Source organism: Heteronotia binoei, chromosome 12 (assembly GCF_032191835.1).
Source record: "Heteronotia binoei isolate CCM8104 ecotype False Entrance Well chromosome 12, APGP_CSIRO_Hbin_v1, whole genome shotgun sequence".
NCBI classification, from domain to species: domain Eukaryota; kingdom Metazoa; phylum Chordata; class Lepidosauria; order Squamata; family Gekkonidae; genus Heteronotia; species Heteronotia binoei.
In genome coordinates this window covers 71,519,383-71,533,251 of record NC_083234.1, presented here as the reverse complement: position 1 = coordinate 71,533,251, position 13,869 = coordinate 71,519,383, and positions in this window count along the sequence as shown.

Genomic DNA, 13,869 nt, shown 5'->3' with positions numbered 1-13,869 from the left:
GGGGGTGGGTATAATAAGGATTTCTAGTCTCTTTGGGGTTCTCTTTTATTTTCATATAGACGGATAACTATGTATGTAGGGGACCACTGCTGATTTGCTGCTGATTCCAAATACTCAGGCACCAGAGAACTTAACAGTTAACCAAAGATTTTTTATTTACACACAGTCTTCAGCTGGGGGGAAGGGATGTATTTACAGAGGCTATTTTGTATCTTGGATGAATAACAGTTGCTAAACAGTTCAGGCTTTACAATACAGAGGTTCACTGAGATATCTCAGGGTCCACAGATCTTATATTCTTCACTCTCCAAACACTAATTAGGTTGGCCTCTTGGGCTTTATGTGTCTGGTCTCTTGAGTCAACTGGTGTGTATGCTCCCAGCCCTCCTGACTCCCTCAGACCCACATCTCTCCCTCAGCAACCTTGTTAGTTCTTAAGAGTAGTGTAAATATTTCTGTGACCACTCAGGTCTTTCACTGTGACACTCGATTGTCACTCTCAGCCACCTGGCTGTCTCCACAGAGCTAACAGCAAGCTTCACTTCACCAGAAGTCTCTTCACAGCTCTCTCTATCAGCTCTCTCTTCAGCTCTCCTGCTGACCATATACTGCCCGCTTCAACTGTCTCCCTCTGACAGTTGCTGACAGTTGACTCTCCAGCCGTTATCTGTCACTCACTCATCCTGAGAGTTCCGAGCACTCCGGCCCCCACTCTCAGATCACATGACTCAGACTCCCCGAGTCCTTAGCTTTTCTATTAACTCTTCCAATTCCATCACACACGTGCAGAATGTTGGGTCAGAGGTTCTAAAGTCTACCTTGACCCCTAAGAGGGTAGGAGGTTCAGGGGCAGATGACAGGTGGTCAGCTGGTACATGACTTCAGAAAAAGGGGAAGCTCTGCAATGACCGTAAAGGCTGAATTTGTGCGGTAGCCAATGGCAGGTTTATTGGGGGCACCTGATTGGATACCCATACCTGGCCAATGAGCGGACCTGGCCCTGGTTACCTGATTGAGCTTCCAGGTAACAATGGGCAAGGGGGAGGTGCCAGTGTGACAGTTAGGGCAGGGCATGGGTGGAGGTATTGGGTGGAGGTGATTAAACAAGCTATCCAAACTCATCTATAAGTGACAATAGAGGGTCAAATTGATATCTAAGGTGCCACCCGGTTTATACAATAACTATGGCTCTGAGTGAAGCTGTTCTCCCTCTTCTTTACTCCTCTGCTGGCACCATCCTTTGTCTTGGATTCCGTTGGACAAAAGCTTAGGCAGTCTGGCAGGATCCATGCCTAAGATAAGCTTGATTGCCTTATGCAGAAGTTGAAGCAGCTGTTGGATACGTGAGTCTCTTGCTTTGCTGTAATGGAGTCAGGAAAACAAGATGGATTCTGGTGGTGTTAGCCTTTGGTTCATGGAAACAGGCTGGAAACTGTTTGCCTGTACAGTTCATGGTGGCGTGGCTTCTTCTTCTACAACGGCCGAGACTGCACAAGCAAGGAGCGGCTGGAGGTTCGTCTGTAGTTCTGGCTAACACCCATCCAGAGATGTAGAATGCTGCTGCAAAGCTGAGGCTTGTATTCACATAAGCCTTAGAAACCGTGGGCAAAGTCCACTTCTTAGAGCAGATGTGTGTGAGTAAAAACTCCAGGCACCCTGGCAACCATACTGCTGATCACGATGTCCATGTGTATGAAAAGTAGGGGGCTTTTTCTTACAAAAGAGCCACATGTGGCTGCCGAACCACAGTTTGGCAACACCTGGTGTATAATAAACAACACAGCGATGTGTCTAGTAGCTGATGTTCCATAAGGCAAAACTCTAAGAACATCCATCCTCAGGTTTATCACATATATTCTGCCTAGATGTATTGTGTTTTGGTGACCGTTGTTCTTTTTGTGTTTTTCAACAGAAATCTCAAGGTTAAATTGCTTCATACTTAACATGGATGAGGAGACACAGATGGGTCACTCAGACAGCAAGTTCTGATGTTTTTCATTGTGCTCCTGAACCTTCATCGAAGGTGCAACACAGGCAGGTTTCTCTTCATGAATTGAAACAAAAACACAGAATCGCAACCTGAAGAGAGCCGATGTAAGACCTGGTCTCACAGAAAGGAGTAGAGAGAGATCTCATTAAGAGGACACAACAAAATCAATACTACTAGTAGGCCTTTAAAAGCCTCCCACTGAAATCCGGCAGAACCATATCAGGCAAGTCGAGGGAAACAACGCAAGTGGAGATGAGAAGTCTTTCTGGGAGGGGACAGTTGTCAGTTCCCTGATACAGTAAAATATCTCCCAGCTGACAGTTTAAAAGCACATGTGGTTTGAGAAGATGTAAGAAGCAATACAGTCAAAGGGGGCACAGTAATACTGACAAACACAGTGGGGGAAGGATCGATCTCACACCCTTGCCATTTGCTTCTTCAAAATCCTTTGATGTGTTGTAACAGCCTGAATAGCATTATGCATTACATTTTTCTTACAAAAAACAAGGCCTCATTTTGGGCAGGTGCTCACAGGAGTGGAACTCCAGAACCAATTTTATTGTGCTCGTTCTCTCTCCCTCCCCCCCACCCCCAAAATACTTGCTTCTGGGTTTCATTGTGCAACCCTGCTGTGAGAATCTGGATTCTCACTCTTAAGATTTTACAAACTTTCTAATATTCCCCTCCCACACACACAAAATGGGTAAATAACCAAAACATATAAAGCAGACAGATGGAAATCTTCATCATGCCACTGTGGTCACACAGGAGAAAGTAATTTAAAAAGTATGATGGGAGTAAAAGTTTTATTATGACAGTTATAATTCAAGAAGCACTTTAAGATAGATGTTGAGCTGATATAATTCAGTATGCCTTCCGGTGGTGTCAGGGGTGTGTGGCATATGCAAATGAGTCCTGCAAATGTGTTGTGGTAATGAGCTCCGGCATCTCTTTTTCTACAAAATGACCCCTGCAAAACTCTGAATATCTCAATATTCAACTTATCTCAATATTCAATATCTTAATATTCAACTTATCCAGAGGTGTTAGGCTTGAGTGGACAGTTCTTTGCTGCACACTTGCCATTTACCAATTCCCTATCAGATCAGGATGCCATGTTTAATTCTTTTCACCTTTCTTCATTGTCAATAATCAAAATCCTACCAATGGAATCAGACTGGCAATCTTGAAAGTGAGGAATGGAACTGCGAGGAATTCCGTTTAACCTCCCAGAGATGAAACCAACTCTGTGTGAGATGAAGAAAAGACATCGATGTGAAAAGGAAGTCAAGAGACAAGATTCTGATGTGTATGGAGCAGAAGCTTGTAACAGGTGGTGCTAAGATGGAAGAACATAAAGGCTCAGTTGGATCAGAGAAAAGAAACACCCAGGATCAGCCCCCTGTCCCCTACAGAGGCCAACCAGATGCTTCCAGCAAGCCCAGAAGCAGGGTATGATGGCTGTGGTCCTCCCCAGGTATTAGGAGTGGCTCTGAATCCGGCTGTTCCATTTAGTTTTTGCTCCTGAGAACACTCTGTAGGCCCATTCCTCCAATCAGAGCCGGCTCTGCAACTGGGAAACTAGGCAATTGCCTAGGATTCCAGCCTTCTGGGGGCACCAAATTGGATACCCCCCCATGTGACTTGGTGACATTATCAGTGTGTGGGGGGGGGGGGGGGGCTCCAGAAGTTAGCCTTGCCTAGGGTGCCAGTCTCAGGCTGGCCCTACCTCCAATCCTGTTTTAACCCCACCACAGACACTGAGTTATGTTCACACACACAAAATAATGTTTTGCAACTGGATTTTTACTGTGTAAAAATAGCAAAATCCACTTGCCGTCACCTTGTGAAAGCATCCGCTGTCCACTCCCATATCTTGCAGCAGTGAATCCCACATACATTCATTACTTGTTGTGTGAAGTACTCTTTTTGTCTGCCCAGAATCCTCAGTCACTCCATTTCAATAGGTTGCCCTGAGTTTTAGCAAGATATTTCACAGGGCAACCATGTCAGTCTGCAATAGAACAGTGAGTCCAGTAGCACCATATAGAGTCCTACATGAGTTTCTGGGTATAAGGTCTTGAGAGTCAACGCTCCCATCATCAGAAAGGGAGTGTTGACTCTCAGAAGCTTATAAAACCTGGGATTCAAATCTAGCTGTTTAACATGATAGGTGATGGAGAAAAAGTTCCATATACTTTATCTAAACTCTGCATAATTTTATAAAATCACTATCAACTCATACCCCTCCCTCAATGAATCTCATCTATCAAAACTAAATTAGCAAATCTACGTCAAAGGCCTGAAAATACATTCAGGGTCCTGAGTAGTTTACTTTTCCTGACAAATCAATGTCGGAAATGTTCTCTCTCGGCTTGGCTTCGCGAACGAAGATTTAAGAAGGGTGCAATAGTCCACGTCTGCTGCAGGCTCGCTGGTGGCTGACAAGACCAATGCGGGACAGGCAGGTCCGGCCACAGTGGCTGCACGGAAAAGTCTGATTTCAATCTCCTTTTGTCCTCAAGACCAGCTATGCGTGCGTTCTCAAAAGAAGAGACAGCCTGGTGGATGGTGTGCCTCCATGCTTTGCTATCTGAGGCTAGGTCAGACCACTGGTGATGGTTGATACGACAGGTGCCAAGGGATTTCTTCAAGGAGTCCTTGTACCTCTTCTTTGGTGCCCCTCTATTTCGATGGCCGGTGGAGAGTTCGCCATACAGGGCAATCTTGGGAAGGCGGTGGTTTTCCATCCTAGAAATATGCCCTGCCCAGCGCAGGTGCGTCTTCAACAGCAGTGCCTCGATGCTGGTAACCTCCACCCGCTTGAGAACTTCAGTGTTGGTCACAAAGTCACTCCAGTGGATGTTGAGGATGGTGCGAAGGCAGCACTGATGAAAGCGCTCAAGGAGTCGCAGGTGATGACGGTATAAAACCCACGATTCGGAGCCGTAGATGAGGGTTGTCATCACAACCGCTTTGTAAACATTGATCTTTGTGCCTTTTTTCAGATGCTTGTTGCTCCACACTCTTTTGTGCAGTCGGCCAAAGGCACGGTTTGCCTTTGCCAGCCTGTTGTCAATCTCCTTGTCGATCTTAGTATCTGAGGAGATGATGCACCCCAGGTAGCTGAACTGCTGGACTGTCTTCAGAACTGATTCACCCAAAGTGATGCAGGGAGGGTGATAATCTTCCTGGGGTGCAGGCTGGTGAAGAACTTCTGTCTTCTTCAGACTAACTTCTAGGCCGAATAGCTTGGCAGCCTCTGCAAAGCAGGACGTCATATGCTGCAGAGCTGATACCGAGTGGGAGACGAGTGCAGCATCATCAGCAAACAGTAGCTCTCGGATGAGTTTTTCCATTGTCTTGGAGTGGGCCTTTAGTCGCCTCAGGTTGAACAGGCTGCCATCGGTGCGATAGCGGATGTAGACACCATCGTCATCATCTAGATCTACTGCGGCTCTTTGAAGCATCATGCTAAAGAAGACCGTAAAGAGAGTTGGCGCGAGAACGCAGCCTTGCTTTACACCTGTGCCTATTGGGAAGGTCTCTGAGAGGTCGTTGCAGTGTCTGACTTGGCCTCGCTGGTCTTCATGTAGCTGGATGATCATGCTGAGGAACCTTGGGGGACATCCTAAACGTTCCAAGATTTGCCACAGGCCTTTCCTGCTAACGGTATCGAAAGCTTTGGTAAGGTCGACAAAAGTCACATACAGAGCCTTGTTCTGTTCCCTGCATTTCTCTTGGAGCTGCCTGAGAACAAATACCATGTCGCTGGTGCTCCTGTTAGCTCTGAAGCCGCACTGGCTCTCTGGGAGGAGTTCTTCTGCAATGGCGGGCACCAGTCTGTTCAGGAGTATTCTGGCAAGGATTTTGCCTGCGATGGAGAGCAGGGTTATCCCCCGGTAGTTGGAGCAGTCTGACTTTTCCCCTTTGTTCTTGTATAGGGTGATGATGATTGCATCGCGAAAGTCCTGTGGTAATTTGCCTTGTTCCCAGCAGGTGACAAGTACTTTGTGAAGTGAGCTATGTAGTACTGTGCCCCCATGCTTCCAGATCTCTGGTGGAATTCCATCAACTCCTGCTGCCTTGCCACTTTTCAGTTGCTTGATGGCTTTAACAGTCTCTTCTAGAGTGGGGATCTCATCCAACTCTGTTTTCACTGGTTGAAGTGGGGTGAGGTGAATTGCTGAATCTTGAACTACGCGGTTGGCACTGAAGAGAACCTGAAAATACTCCGACCACCGGTTCAATATGGATGCCTTGTCTGTGAGGAGCACTTGGCCGTCTGCACTACGCAAGGGACTCTGAGTCTGATATGATGGACCATATACTGCCTTCAGGGCTTCGTAGAACCCTCTTAAATCACCAGTGTCTGCACACAGCTGGGTTCTCTCAGCAAGCCTGGTCCACCACTCGTTCTGAATGTCTCGAAGCTTGCACTGGAGGTTGCTACATGCAGCGCGAAAGGTTGCTTTTTTCCCAGGACAGGAGGGCTGAGCAAGATGTGCTTGGTAGGCAGATCTCTTCTTCGCCAGTAAATCTTGGATCTCTTGATTGTTCTCATCAAACCAGTCGTTCTTCCTTGTGGAGAACCCGAAATGTTACAAGTTATATATCCATCCATCTCTGTCTGAAATGTCTGAAATGTTACAAGTTACATATCCATCTATCTCATTCAGCAACAACCCTCCTCCGAATTTTTAATTGGCATATTAGGCAACCAAATATTCAGTTCCCTAATCTGTGGGAGGCAATTTTAGTAGATAGAGCTGGGAGTGAAGAGCATGTGGATTCATCTCTTTTGCTTCTGGACTGTTGTTGCAAAGGAGAAAAAAATTGTTTGAAATAGCTTTTCCTTCAGCAAGGAATGATTAGCTTTTGTTTATTAAATTGTAATCTATTTTATGCTTCCTTCCATACCTTACAAAGCTCCTATACTGAGGTCTAGATAATATACATATATATTTACATGCATTCAGCTAAAAGGCAGATGATTAATCAACTAGAAATCATTTAATCTATCTAGTAAAGAGGAAAAGTGCTGGACTGGCTACAGAATAAATAAACAGAATAATGCCGCAAAAGGTGTCCATACCCCACAGACACATGCAGTGACGCACCACCCAAGGGTGAGAGGTTTGCTCAGATCATGGAAACAGTCTTTGGTCTCCTTTCCCTATACCTGCCAGAAAAAGGCAGTACCTGCTACTTTTTGACAAAATAAGGCACTGCACGTAACAGGGAAGAAAGACACAGTTTTCGGCAGGAGCACTGGGATTTTTGCAAGCTTGTTAATATTCAGCAGACATATTGCTGGAATGTCAGGGCACAGTTTAAACTGTAGCTTTGCAGACTAGTGATTCTGGAGATTTCTTTCTTGGGTTGGATCCCACACAGATCTGATCCACTAACAGCAGCATCTTCAATTGGCGCCTTCAGTAGGAGAAGGTGCTGCCATTAAACAAACAGATCTCTGTAATTACGATGAGGCCACGAAGCATCTTGGGGACTAGAAACTTTCCTGTAGAAGGATGAGCCACAGAGGATGCCAAATGCAATATTGGCTGATAAATCCATGGCTTCTTATTGTTCTAATGGGCATTTAGTACTGAAATGTGGATGTCTCCAAGAAGCATTCTCTTGACCATTGTCTCCAGCATGCTAATTGTTGTGCCTCTGTTTATTGCTGTCTTGGCTCCAGCGGCCATTTTGGCATGGCTACATGATGAACAAGAGCTATTTTGCAACAGAATGTTGCCCGTTAAAAGAGGAACAATAAGGGACTGAATAACCAGGTGCCAGAGTTATTGATTAAAAAAAAAATAATTTTGAAACTTTATATGCCACCTCTCCGAAGATTGGCTCAAGGCAGCTTACAATTCAATAAAACAAACCATTCAAACATAGCTATTAAAACACAAGATGTAGCCATTAACACCAGCCGTTAAAAACAAGCTGAAGCCACTAAAACAAACCACTAAAAGAACAAGCCAGCATATAACATGAGGCATAAATCAAGCAGTAAGCATCTTATAATAATGTTTATAAAACCATCCTCAGGCCAGCAGACCATAAAAAAAAACCTTTAAAGGGGAAAAAAAACACCTTAATTAAAAGTCTGGGTAAGAAGGGATGTTTTACCCTGCCCCCCAAAGAAATGTAAATTAGACACCAAGCCCTCAAGAGAAGAGGACATTCCAAAGGCAAGATGCCACCTTTGAAATAGCTTTGTCTCTGGTTGCCTCTGTTCTGCAGGCAGAGGCACAAAGAGCAGAGCTTCAGAAGAGGACCCTCGATCATATGAGTGGAGGCAATTCTACCCCGGCCCCAAGCCATTTAGGGCTTTGAAGGTAAGAACCACCACTCTGAATTGTTTGGAAATAGGCAGTGCAAATACCAATGGGGTGATACTGTCCCTGGATCTGGCCCCGACAGTAACCTGGCGGTTGCATTTTGGACCAGCCAAAGATCCCAAACAGTTTTCAAAGGCAGCCCCAAATAAAGTGCATTACTGTAATCTAACCTGAATGTGATCACAGCATGGATTATTGTGGCCAGATCATGGTTTTTTGAGGTATGGCCAATACTGGTTTGTCAGCCAAAGTTAATAAAAGGTGGTACAGGCTACATTGGAGATCTGGGTCTCCAACTGTAAGCACCCTCCTTCAGGGGAAGTGCAGCTTTTCTAGGACAGGTTGACTTCTCAGTCCTCCTCCTCAGATTTCTAATTAACCAACAGCATCTCTCTATGCCATTTTTGAAAGTTGCTATTTGCTCTGATTTGAAAAACAAAAAACCAAACTCATACATATATCCAGGCCTCGGATTCAGTGGGAGCATAGCTCCTGAACCTTTCTGAGAGTTCCACCTCCTCCTTCCCACCTTGTCCACTGAATAGTAGGTGAAGCTGCATAACAATCCTTGGATGAGCTCCACCACCTATTTTTCTGCAAAATGACCCCTGCATATATCCAAACAATTTCCATATCAGGGTAACAGACCATTTCAGAGGAGAAACCAATTTTCCATGGAAAAGATAGTGCCTTTTCCCCCCCAGCTGTGTCCATCGTACTTTGAACCCTGCTCTGAGTCTCAGGGGTATCCTCAAGCCCTGATTTGATCCCCATCACAGCCCAGTGTGGGGAGTTAAGGCGACAGAGAGCGGCCCAAGAAAAACCAGTGACCTTAGGTGCAGAGCGGAGACTCAAACACCAGTCTCACCAAGCCCAACAGTATAACCACTACAGCAGCCCAACTCAGCTCTCCTCTATGTTCCTTTTGCCTTCCAAGATAGCATTTAGAACAGTCATAGCCTTTCTTAACCCTTTCCGGCCCCCGTTAACTCTTCCATAACTGGAGGGGGGGACATTCTGGGCCACTTGGGTCCCCTCAGGCAGCCCACAGTGTGCAACCCCCACCTGCTCCTCCCTTCAGACAACCAGCGAGCCCCTCTTGAGGAACCCAGGGTGAGTATGAACATCACAGGCTTCGGCTACAGCATCACACTTACTGCCTCGAAGCCGGGCCCAGCTTAAGCCATTTGCTCCTCACAAGAAGCTGGCCCAGAAAGGAGGGGGAAACCGAAAACAGGAGCATCCACTGCTTATGAGCACTGGCGAGGGACAAATTGCTGAAGTCCCCCCCCCCCTTCTTATTTGTAAAAAGAAGGAAAAGGGTTGTCTCAGGCAGCTTTGCCTATACTACTGAGCTTGCAGTGTGAGGAGGAACTTAAGTGTACTCAGAGCAATGCTAGATTTAAATGGGGGAAGAATTCGGTTGTAAATTGCAGGTTTTGCTCTCTGGGTTATTGCATGGCAGGTCGAGCCAGCTGGAGCCCTGGCCAGCTCAAGTGGAGCTCTGCTCCTGTGGGCTCCAGCAGGAAAAAAAAACACCCTGATAGTGAGCAATTAGATGGCAAGATGGTGCAGCTGATGTTATTAGGCCCCACAATAGTTTTTGCCTGAATGTTTATGGGGATAAAGTTGGCATCTAGGTCTGGTTCTTGGTTTGTGTTTCTGATTGGAGGTCCATTATTGTTCATGGGAAACTGAAGAAGAAGAAGAAGAAGAAGAAGAAGAAGAAGAAGAAGAAGAAGAAGAAGAAGAAGAAGAAGAAGAAGAAGAAGAAGAAGAAGAAGAAGAAGAAGAAGACGACGACGACGACGACATTGGATTTATACCCTGCCCTCCACTCAAGAGTCTCAGAGCGGCTCTCAATCTCCTTTATCTTCCTCCCCCACAACAGACACCCTGTGAGGTGGGTGGGACTGAGAGGACTCTCACAGCAGCTGCCCTTTCAAGGACAACCTCTGCCAGAGCTACGGCTGACCCAAGGCCATTCTAGCAGCTTCAAGTGGAGAATCAACCCCGGTTCTCCCAGATAAGAGTCTGCACACTTCACCACACCAAACTGGCTCTCAGAGTTGTGTCAGGTCCCTTGGCCACAGGCAAGGTGGAGAGCAGGGGAGGGGTTGAGTTGCCAGCTCTAGCTTGGAAAATTCCTGAAGATTTGGGGGTGGAGCTTGAGGAAAACAAGGACCTCAGTGGGTTACAATCTTCCAAAGCATCCATTTTTTCCAGGAGAACTGATCTTTGTAGTCTGGAGATGAGCTGTAATTCCAGGGGATCACCAGGCCCCACCCAACAGGTGCTGTAACTGAGGATATTTCTGACATCCAAGCATTATGAAATGGAGATATTCTTGTTCAAGAAAGGCTGTAGTGATAGCAGTTAGACCCCTGCTCCCCTGAGGGGCAGTTTATAAAAAGCCAGAAACATCCTTTCTAATATCACCTTCAGTGATACCTTCACTGGAGGGCACTGTTTGAGTCAAAATGTATCAAGATGGATGCCAGCCAGGCATTAGGCTGGGAAATCAGTTTCAAGGTGAGAGTCAGAGTGACCGGCTAGCTGTTACCCCCTCATTGCCCTGGAGAAATGCAGGACTAGAGCAATGGGTCACCAAGGACATATTGATTCACTCAACATAATCCCATCAAAACCCCAGGCTAAATTGCCCAGCAACCATTGCCCTTGATTAAACAGCCATTCATCAATGCTTAAGTCTATTCACCTTCCCAATTGCAATTCCCATTCAGTGCTTGTGGAGCCATCAAGCCTCTCACACGTCTTTGTCCACCTCTGGTAAAACCATAAAGTCATTGTTCTCTGGGAAGTGCCTCAGGGTATGTTTTGCCCTATAACTATGGCACCCAGCTACCCAGCAGTGTGTGTCTGTTTTTGGATCCTCCCCACACACCCCACTTGCATGTGGATTTTCTCTCTCACTTCCCAAAACACTGGTCATTTCCTTCCTCAACTTGCTACTTCTGCAGATGTCCTCAGGGTCAGAAAATATCCCCCTAAATAGTTTTCCCCTTTCCTCCCTGCTTTTTGTAGTTAGCTCTTGTATGTGTTTATTGTTACTGTGTACCCTTGTATTTTTTATTGTTAACAAAAACCCTACCAGTTGAAAATCTGCCTGGTTATTTCCAAGAGTTCTCATACGGACATGTCCCTGTATACATAGGTGGGGACTCCAGTTATCCGCCTCTTGTTCTGACTCCAAGTGAATCCCTCCAAATCAAGCCCGTAACTATGGTGGGGCCTAAGTGGCCATGCCTTTCAACTCTTACCCTCTGGAAAGCACATGGCCCCTCCAATTACCGCCGTTGTTGCTGCTTTCTCGCACTTTGTGCCACTGCTCAATTTCTGCTGCAGCCAGCGCTACTGTCTCCACTCCCCAAGTACTACACTGCCCAGGTGGTGCCTCACCTGGCCTGGCAGGCATCAGACCAGGGGTATGGGCAGGTGCCTTGGAAACAACTATTGCCGGGCAGATAGAGTGGCAGAGAAGAAAAGGAGCAAGGGTGTCTGTTCCCAGGAGCAGAACTGCTGTGACTGCCCAGGCAAAGGGGGGTTAGCTTGTGGAACTCAAGGCAACTTAGTGCTTAGTTACTAGGGACACCCAACTAGGTTGGCCACTAGGCCCCTGCTCCCCCACAACAAAAATCCTGCTGTGTGCCCCACCAAACGTGAAATCCTGGCTACAGCCCTGCCCCTAATTAAGTGGAGACTGCCTACTTTGGGTAACAGTAGGTAACCGATGATAAATTGAATTAGTTTATGAGTGCCAGTTTGGTGTAGTGGTTAAGTGTGCAGACTCTTATCTGGGAGAACCGGGTTTGATTGCCCACTCCTCCACTTGCACCTGTTGGAATGGCCTTGGGTCAGCCATAGCTCTGGTAGGAGTTGTCCTTGAAAGGGCAGCTGCTGTGAGAGCCCTCTCAGCCCCACCCACCTCACAGGGTTCTGTTTGGGGGGGGGAGAAGATATAGGAGATTGTAAGCTGCTCTGAGTCTCTGATTCAGACAGAAGGGTGGGGTATAAATCTGCAGTCTTTAAATTATGAGCTGTAGGTGACAGCCAGTGGTGTTCTGTTGTCATCTTCTATGGATCTCTCTTGTAGCAGGCTCTGTGGACAAGCCTGGAATATGCATCAAACTCCTATGCTCCCCCCTCTCTTCATGTATTGTGATCCTCTCACATTCATCTTGGTTTATGGCAAACCATAGTTTGCTATTACGTCTGAACCAGCAAACTACAGTTTCTGCTTGCCTGGCAAACCAGAATTATAGTCAATGACTAATTGTGTAGTTTGCCATGAAATGGGAAGAGATGGATGGGATTGCAGGAGAAGGGAGGGGCAGGAGGGGTGCATGACCTTCTTCTTCCAGGCCTATTCAGTAGCCTCAAACCATAAATCTGAACCAAATCTTTATTATCATTATCCTATTGTCACAGATGGGAAACTGAGGTGCAGAGGCTATGGACTGTTTAAGGGCATACTGTGATTTCATAGATGTGTTGATATTGTTCAGTGCTACACAATGACAAACACAATGGGGGAAAAGATAAAACAGTATGACATCTGGGAATTTCAAGGGGAGAGAACAAATGTCTGGGTTGCAACTTGACAAAGGAACAAAAAGAGCAAAATTCTGGTATGGACCCAGAGAAGATATTTCAATGGAAACAATATTTGGATTAGTGTTATTCAGGGTTTTGGGGTTTTTTTAGCAGAAATGCAGTTCCAGCTGGCTTGGCAGCAGAGGGTGTGGTTTAATATGTAAATGAGTTCCTGCTAGACTTTTTCTACAAAAAAGCCTTGTGTGACTCGATGATGGTGTCAGGGGGTGTGGCCTAATATGCAAATGAGTTCCTGCTGAGCCTTTTCTACAACCCCCCCTGGTGTTATTTATAGCAATTCTAATTTCAATCACTGGTGTGGGAAGGGGTTTTGCAAAATAAATGAGATTGCAGTCACACGGGGGGGGGGGGGAGTAGCATCCTCCTTCCCCCAGCTTAATTACTCATTACATTCATCGCAGGGAGAATGCAGAGAGGAAGCAATATGGGACTTTCTTACTGGGAAAAATTATTGATTGTGAAGAATCAATAGCATTAAAAGAGTGTGTCTTAAGCAGCAGCCTTTGAAGGACTCTACACATCTTTCTTTCTTTTCTCACTTCTAGAACTTGGATAGCTTTAGCCTTGTAAACTAACAAGTTCAGAGATTTACCTGTGTGCTTAATGCAGATTTTTCTTCTAACGACTGCGTTAAATAAAGATCTTACTTAACTTGCAGTTAGGAAATACACTCCCTCCAAACTGCATCTTCTCCGGTCAGACCCAAATGATGCCTCCCTGAAGAAACGAGTCATAGTTTAATGAGGAGGGTTTCTCTTTGGTGGGTCTGCAGTAAATAATGGATTGCTAATGGGCTTCAAAAGTCTTTGTAGTTCTATGCAGAGGTGAAGGGAAAATGTTGCCATTTTCTGGTTACTTTGGAAGGGAGAAACAAGAGACAAGCTTCTCTGA